Raw genomic sequence first — 7,804 nt, 5'->3', positions numbered from 1 at the left:
GTTTCTTTCCCAATCGCCTGTGACCCTATTCAAAATTGCTCTAAATCAATTCATGCTGTTAGAGAAGTCACTTGTGCAAAATGTTATAAATCATCACCTTTTTGCACCCTCCTTTGCACTGGTAAAAATGACAAAGAAAGGCAAGCAGCCACAGAGACCTGCACTGAATACTTGAGTCCTTAAGAGGGACAAGCAATTACATTCTTATTTGTTCAGATATTGGCAACCAATTTCTGCCTTTTGGTTGCCCTGCCAGAAAAATCAGTATAATTAGATGCAAGTGCACAGCGAGCAGTTTGAGGTAGGCATCTGAAGGGTGTGCAGGCATCTGAAGGACAGTAAACATGAGTACATCAAGATGGTGCCTCATTCCATGAACAGATGAAAGCTGTTTTCAAGCTGCATTGTCTCCATTATTCCCCAAGGATGAATCTCCATGTGGCATGTTTTGCAACTGGTGTTTTGAAGTCATCAAACATACTCCCCTCCTCATTTCTGACAGATGCCAAAGTAGCTCCACCATCACCTCCCATTCAGTCTGTCCACGTTCAGCCCAACCACCAAAAACTGGCAGAGGTCAGTTCACACATCCCACAACGCTGCAGCTGCCAGAGTCCTGCCTGAAATCTCTCTGTTGGAATAAGACACTTTTGGACTAAAGACTCTGCTAAGAAATGCAAACTTTTAAAAGGTAAGATCCATTTCAGACACTGGAAACAACTCAGAATGTATTTAAGAATGTAATTTCTACACATTCCTGTGATCCTGGCCTTCAGTGAATGGAAACAGGGTTTTCTTGGATCTAAATTAAAAGAAATTGATGAGCTCTGCTTAGTATAAAAGGACATAATTGTAGATATTTACACTTCACTTTAAAATACTTTTCAATATCAGGAGACAAAGGAAGTGTCAGCTCTTAGCACTAACAACTTCCTCTTTCTTCTCTACTAATGAAGCATTTGTTATCTTAGGAAAAGGAATTTGAAAAATTACATATTTTACAGAACTTGTCACAACTGAGCAAAAAGTTGATCTTTGATTGTTTCCAAAGTTTAAGTAAATGTAATGCAACAGCAGAAGAGCACTCAGTACACTTTGAAAAAGCAGGGAAGAGCCAAGCAGAAAGATGCACAATGTCCTGTCCCTGTTGTCATACAAATTAATTTGAATATGTTAATTTTTGAAATGTTCTTAATGTTTCCCTTGTCCTTCATTATTGATTGGCCATTAACTGAAGAAATGAGGAGAACCAGAAAAATTGGGTAAACAAAGTCATGTTAGCTGCTCTGTTACTCTCTCTTTGAAAACACAGTGTGACAATATTATTTTCTCAGGCGTGTCAAAATGCCCAAAATAGGAAAACTATTCTTATTAATACAATCAAACTAATAAATTATCATTTGCAACTCCAAATGATTTTTCTAGACATTCAATTTCAAGCATGTTTCCTCGTTTCCTTGGAAACTGAAAAATGGAGAAACCAAATGAATCCAAACTGCCCTTGCATGTCACTCTCTGTCAGTATACAAAACTCCTTCTCATTAAACGTTGTGCTATAAAATTTCTGTTATGTGTAGCTTCCAATATCTGTTAATATCATCAAAATAGGCATCTTTAAGGCCAAATAAAGCAGCGGTCAAATATTAAAAAATCCAGCTTCCTACTCTAAAATATACTGAGCTGTAGAGAGGTTCCACACAAATCACATGATCTTTAAAAGTGTACAGGCCAGTTCATTAGATGACAGCCCAGGTTTCAGCCCTGCAGCCAGCAAGAAAACACACCTTGTGAGTAATTATTTCAGGCTGGAAATTCAGCCTTCAGCATCCTTGTAGGAACACAGGTATTCTAATTTGCTTGCAAGAGACTTAAGTATTGTTATTTACTATTATGAAGAGCTGGCGCTGTTATTAAATAAATAATGGAAGACACATACCATTTCCTTCCTTTTCCATGCAGTGACCTTTCTTGCACAAATTCCAGTTCAATATTTCCTCCGCATCATCTTGTCTCCTTTGCAATGTCCTTCAATTTCCCACTTCTCACCTTGATCCCCACACTCAGCAACTCAATACTTTTTCCCAGTACACCCCCCATAATACTTTCATCGTAATTTTCCTTCCTGGTTTTCATGGGGGTGGGGGGCACTTGAGTGACCCACAGTTAATGCTGGCCCTTTCCAGTCACTGTCAAACACATCACAACCTGACCATCTATTTCCTATTTTTGTCTGCTTTCAGTATTTGTCAGATATGGGACACAGAGAAATAGGATATCATGATATATTCACTTTTTAATAAAGTCACGTATTTCAAAGAGTAACAAATAAAGCTTTAGGTTGTGATAGCCCCCTCCTTCTACACCTAAAAGGAGAGATGGGATAGAATTGCCTTCTACAGGAAGTCACTGGTTCTCAAAACTGTTTTCTACAAACATTAGAAAACCAGTTTTTGTCTAACCTGTGGCTTTAAAAGCTATCCTAATTAAACATAATTACAAAATCTAGCTGCCCTAGAGACCAAGGAGTTCACCCAGGCCTTTCAAAATCACAATTTCCACTCTGTTCCTCTTTTTCCCTTGAATGGTAGAAATTTTGTCCCAGCATTCACAGTCACCATCAGTCCCATAGTGGCTCAGCTGCACTGGTTAACATACTCTAGGGAATCAGCCATGATTTAATTTATTGCCCTCTAGGAGATGAATATTGTGTAACCTTTAAATTAGGTTACTGTATAACCCTTAAATTCTTGGTTCCTGATTGCTTTGGAAAGTTGTGTATAGAGATTTAATTGGGGTTCTCACGCAACTTGACACCCCTACAAAATTCCAAGAAGTTTTCCAAAAGCTTATTCCCAGCCTATGAGATAGTACAGCTTGCAAAGACATTGTAGGTGCTTAAGGTAATGACAATGCTTTTCTCTTATCTCATCAGAATGCCCTTCCTTTTCTAATGAATTGTTATAGAAGTCAAAATCTAAAATTAAGATCCTGCTTTTTCCTATAAAATAATTCCCAAGATACAGGTCAGGGTAGATGAGATGCTTCCAGACCAAGACAAACAAGTGACGTCATGTGCAGGGCAAAGGGATGCAATAAGGAACACTGTAAAGCTGGTTAATCGGGAAAAGGGAATGGAAAATGTGAACCCACAGTGAGGGGAGTACTGGTTCTCAGGTATAAGTATTAATAGGCAGTTTCGCTACAGAACATCAAAGATGAGGTTTTAGGGAAGGCTGAAGCAGTGAGGTAGCTGATGGTGTGGAAAACACTGTCTGTTACTTCCTCACTCTGGACGCTCTGACATCGACCCAGAGCATTTAAGAGCATGCACTGCAGAATGCCGAGAGCGCTAAAAGGCAGGCGGAGGTCTATTACCCCACTCTCCCCTAATGGCTCTGTGCTGCCTGGCAATAATGCACAGCACAGATGGTGTATGGATGATATAGAGACAATACCTTATTTTTCACCAGCCTGTGACACCCTGTTAGATACATCCTTGTTGAATAAAGAATTACCATTCGTAATTACTGAGTTTCACAATAATTTAGCTCCCACTGAGGTGTCTAACTGTAATATAAATGTGCTTTATAATAGACAACAAACTAACATGAGTCATATGCGGTCCAGTTTTAGCCTGGAATCAACCCTAAGTGATGTGGGACTTATCTGACTGTTTTGTTATTCTGTCCTTCTGTCTGTCAGTGAATGTCCCTCCCAGATTTTGAAGCCTTTGACAGTTTGACAAGTCAAGTGGAGAACTGGGATACAAATCTCAAAGACAAATCTGAAAGACCCTATATTTTCTGAAATGTCATGAGAATTCGGAGACTAGAGGAGACACCCCAATTAGTCTCTTGACTAATGTTGCCACTAATTTCACAGTTTTACTCAAGCCTCTTGCTAATTTGGAAAGAGTAATGACACATCTCTTCACTGGTGGCTCTGCACATGGATGTCAGCCCAGCATACAGGCAGGAGGAAAAAACTACAGGTGACGTTGGCAAGAGGGAGAGATCGAGAGGACTCAGTGGAAATAAACAGGGAGAGCGAACATCCCTCCCTAGGCAACCAGGCCTCATTAGCTACGCTGCTTAAGGAACAGTGTGTTCCTTGTAGGAAAAAGACCAACCTGCTTTTACAAGCCTATCTGCCTAAAGCTGAATAGAAGTTGGTATATATCTTAGTATTTACAGCTGACAAACTTTTTATTTCTGAAGCAAACACATTCTGTCTTGTAAGAACCTTCTCATACCTGCCTGTATTCCTACCGCTATTCCTCGGTATTATTACAAATAATCTAAAGCAACACAAACGGGTTTAAGTCTTTTGTGGTTGATCCCTTTCACACATACTATCACCTTGTAAATTAACTGACACCGCAGATTGAAAACCCCATCCTTCCCCATCCCCTCGGCGAGCAGATAATGGAGCACTGCTCCCCCCGGGATGCCTCTTAGCAGCGACACCGCGCTCCTGCTCCTCCCGATCACGGCGCAGAGCGCTCACTGCAGCTTCTCTGTTTTTCGGACGTCACTTAACCTTTTCCGCCTCATATTAGACCCGGTCCCCAACCAAGGACTTCAGTTTAAGACATCCTTGCTGTCAGGCACTGCCGTTTCCCCAAAAATGCCCCATTTGACATCCACTTTTCTGTTTCGCACACCGAGCATCTCTCCTCGCGAGCGGGGTTATCCGACCCGGCACACTTGCTGCGGAGAGCGGCGCTGGGATCGTGTGACACACAGGGCACCAGCCCGGCCTGCAGCCGCTCCCAGCGCTGCCAGCCGCGCTCCACAGCCCCACCGCCGGGCTGCTGCCACCTCCTCCCGAGAGAGCGGCGTGATCCCGGCCGGCTCTGCCGGGAAAGCTGCCTCGCTTTCCTGCTGCGACGCCCAGGTCGCTTCGTGTGCCCCCGAGGGGCAGAATGCAGCCGCGCCCGCCATGCCCGCCCCGCACCCGGCACAGCACAGCCCGGCACGGCACGGCACGGCCCGGCCCACCGCCCCCCTCGCCTCTCGGGGCGTCCCGGCGGGGAGGAGCCCAGGGAGCTCCGGGCGGGGCGGCGCGATCTCGCCGCTGGCTGGGGCTGCCCGGAGCCGCCTCCGCTGTCCCCATCTTCCCCCGCTCCCCCCGCGGCGGCGGCGGCGGCAGGACCAGGTGAGAGCGGGGCGGTGCCCGGCTCCGCGGGGGGAGGGCCCGGCCGGTGGCGGCGGCTCCCGGTGGCGAGGGAGGGGCCGGGCGGAGGGAGGCCGGGCTCAACTTGACAGGAGGGAGGGAGCGAGGGAAGGAGGCGCCGGTGGCTGCGCTGGCCGGGCGCGGGTGAGTGAGCGGGCGGGCGGCGGCGCGGGGAGGGCAGCGGGCGGCGGAGCGCGGCGAGTCCCGGCGGATGGCGGGCGGCCGGAGCGGGGAGGCGGCGCTCGGCCGCGCCCGGCGGACGAGGAGAGAGGCGGGGACACCGGGCGGTCCCCGGCTCCGCTCCGGGGGCTCGCGGCGGCGGCGTCTCTTCCCTGGCGGGAGGAAAGTTTCGGGGATGCCGGTGAGGCGGGGGCTCCCCCTGCCCCTCCGGTGCCCGCCTCCCGCTCGGAGCCCGGTCTCCAGCCGGCGGCCGCCCGCCCTGCCGCCGCCGTCGCTCGGCGCCCGATGGCAGACAAAGCCGCCCCACCACCTGCAGCCCCGGCTCCCTCCCCGCCCGAGGCGGCCCCGGGTACGCAGGAGCGGGCCGGCTGCCCTGCCGGGGACGGGCGTGGGGAGCGACACTGGCACGCCGAGCGCCAGCAAACTTATTTTTAGATGTGCTTCCCATCACAATGCGTCTTAAAAATAGCACAGTTCTTATTTAAGGAGTGGGAAAAAACCTGGTTCTGGAGGCCTCGTGGTGGGATTATTTTTTTTTTTATGCCTTTTTTTTTTTTTTTTTTTTTTTGGTAGAGAGAAAAAAGATGTTTCAGTAGTATAAGCAAGTGTGGGCCAGTTAATATCCACAGGTGCACACAGGATGCTTTCACTACATCTTCATTAAGGTCACCCCTTAAGCATGTGAACAAAGGTACTCCTGGCGTTGTCCTCTGCAGTGCTTCTTCAGTGTGAGACGCGAGGTCTGATGTACATGCACACCTGACTCATGAAACACTTCCTATAGGGTCACTTGAGCTTTTTCTGATCTGTCGTTTCCTTCTTTTTCTGTCCTGTCACTCCTCTCCGAACGCCTGCAACATGTGGGTGATGCAGGCTGGAGGAGTGATTACAGCCTGCAAGGGTCAGAGCTGTTTATTACATTGTAAATAAATCTTTTGCTTTTGTTTTAGCTACTGTATCACAGCAGACTCCGGTGACAGAAATGCCATAAAATAAATAGGTCTTATTGCGCCAAATGTGTAATATTACATCATTTGTATCAATGAACTCGTCATGATTGTTTGCAAAACAGAGTTCTGATTTTTATTGTAAAGCCACTACAAATAATTGGGAGACTTGTGTAAAATGAAGTGTAAATGAAAATGGAAAAGTACACCTCCAATAAGGAAAGGAACTTTAGGAAAAAACACACTGAATTGTAGAGTATTTTAAATTGGAAAGGACATCTGTATGTCACCTAGCTCTGCCTCCACACTCAAAGCAATTCCAGTTGGAGAACGTTGCTCAGACTTTTTTCAGGTGAGTTTTGAGTATTTCCAGAAATGGAGGTTACGCAGTCCCTGTAATTATGGTGGTGCCAGTGTCTGACCACCTTCGTGGTGATTTTTTTTTTCTTAATCTCTTGGCAATTTCCTGTGTTGCAATTTGTATTTCTTCTTATCCTGCCACTGTGCACCTCACGTCCATCTGTGGGTGATCGTACTATGTACATCTCTAGTTCCAGAAACTAGCAGAAACCATGCCAGTGTGTTGAACCAAGGAACTGATTGTTTCATGACATCACTCTAACTATAACTGCTAGATTTTGTTCTCATAAATTGGAAATGTATTCATCCAAAACATTTGCTTAATATTTACTATTTATTTAAATGTGGTTAATTGCAGATTAGCATATTAATTTGAAATGCATAAACATCTGATTATGACTATTTGTTGGTGTTTTCCTTAAATCAAATAAATGTCTCAAATAATTTACCTATCTCTGTCCATTGGCCTTATGCTCCTTAACCTGAATTTGAGACAGTTTGCTCCCAACTTTTGCTAGAGTCCTTTCACCATCAACAGTGTCCTATATAGTTTCTTGGAATGACAGAGTCTACTCATTTAAATAGAAGGAAAGCTTTTTGGCTTTAGTCTTGAAATAGATTTTCCTTGAGAAGGGATTTGCCTTGAACAAAACAATACAACCTGCTATTACTGAGAAGTTGCCTTTGTACTGTGTAGGCGTTGTTTAATGCTCTGGAGTTAGTTGATATTTATGATGCTGTTGATGTGGTAAATGATGTGGACACCTTTTTTTTTTTTTTCCTGTCCAGCAGGGAAATAAATAAAGCTTCTGGACTGTGCAGAATAAAAATCTGCATGTTCACCACTATGGCATAAGGCTGTCAAAATTATTTGTTTCTTAATATGTGTAAATTCTTGAATATTGCTGATAATACCTCAAAAGCAGGGGAATATATTTGTAATGTGATTTATAGCATGTCACTTCTGGATGTGTCTGGGTAGAATTTCAAAACATTAGTATAATGCTGCTTAATAGCAAATGCTTTTGAATAACTCATGGTTTCCATTAGAGGATTATCAAATAATTTATTAGAAGCTGTTTGAGTGACTGACTGCATTGAATTTGATGATATTTAGAATAATTTGATAAATTATTTAACTT

The 7,804-nt window shown here is 45.0% G+C and overlaps 1 protein-coding gene across 3 annotated transcripts in view; it reads left to right on the top strand.

Moving 5' to 3' along the window:
- The first annotated feature begins 5,046 nt into the window (after positions 1-5,046).
- FRY (FRY microtubule binding protein) overlaps positions 5,047-7,804 on the top strand; it is a 227,402-nt gene continuing 224,644 nt past the window's right edge. For 2 of the 3 annotated variants that reach the window (XM_085061823.1, XM_085061806.1), the window contains exon 1: positions 5,233-5,319. The gene's annotated coding sequence lies outside the window, so the exon portion shown is untranslated. Of the gene's footprint in view, positions 5,158-5,232; positions 5,320-7,804 lie in introns of those variants that run through there. The other variant, XM_085061815.1, reaches the window with a different exon arrangement.

Source organism: Lichenostomus cassidix, chromosome 1, assembly GCF_008360975.1.
Source record: "Lichenostomus cassidix isolate B80296 chromosome 1, HeHo_3.0, whole genome shotgun sequence".
Taxonomy (NCBI): domain Eukaryota; kingdom Metazoa; phylum Chordata; class Aves; order Passeriformes; family Meliphagidae; genus Lichenostomus; species Lichenostomus cassidix.
This window is presented reverse-complemented; position numbering and strand designations above follow the sequence as displayed.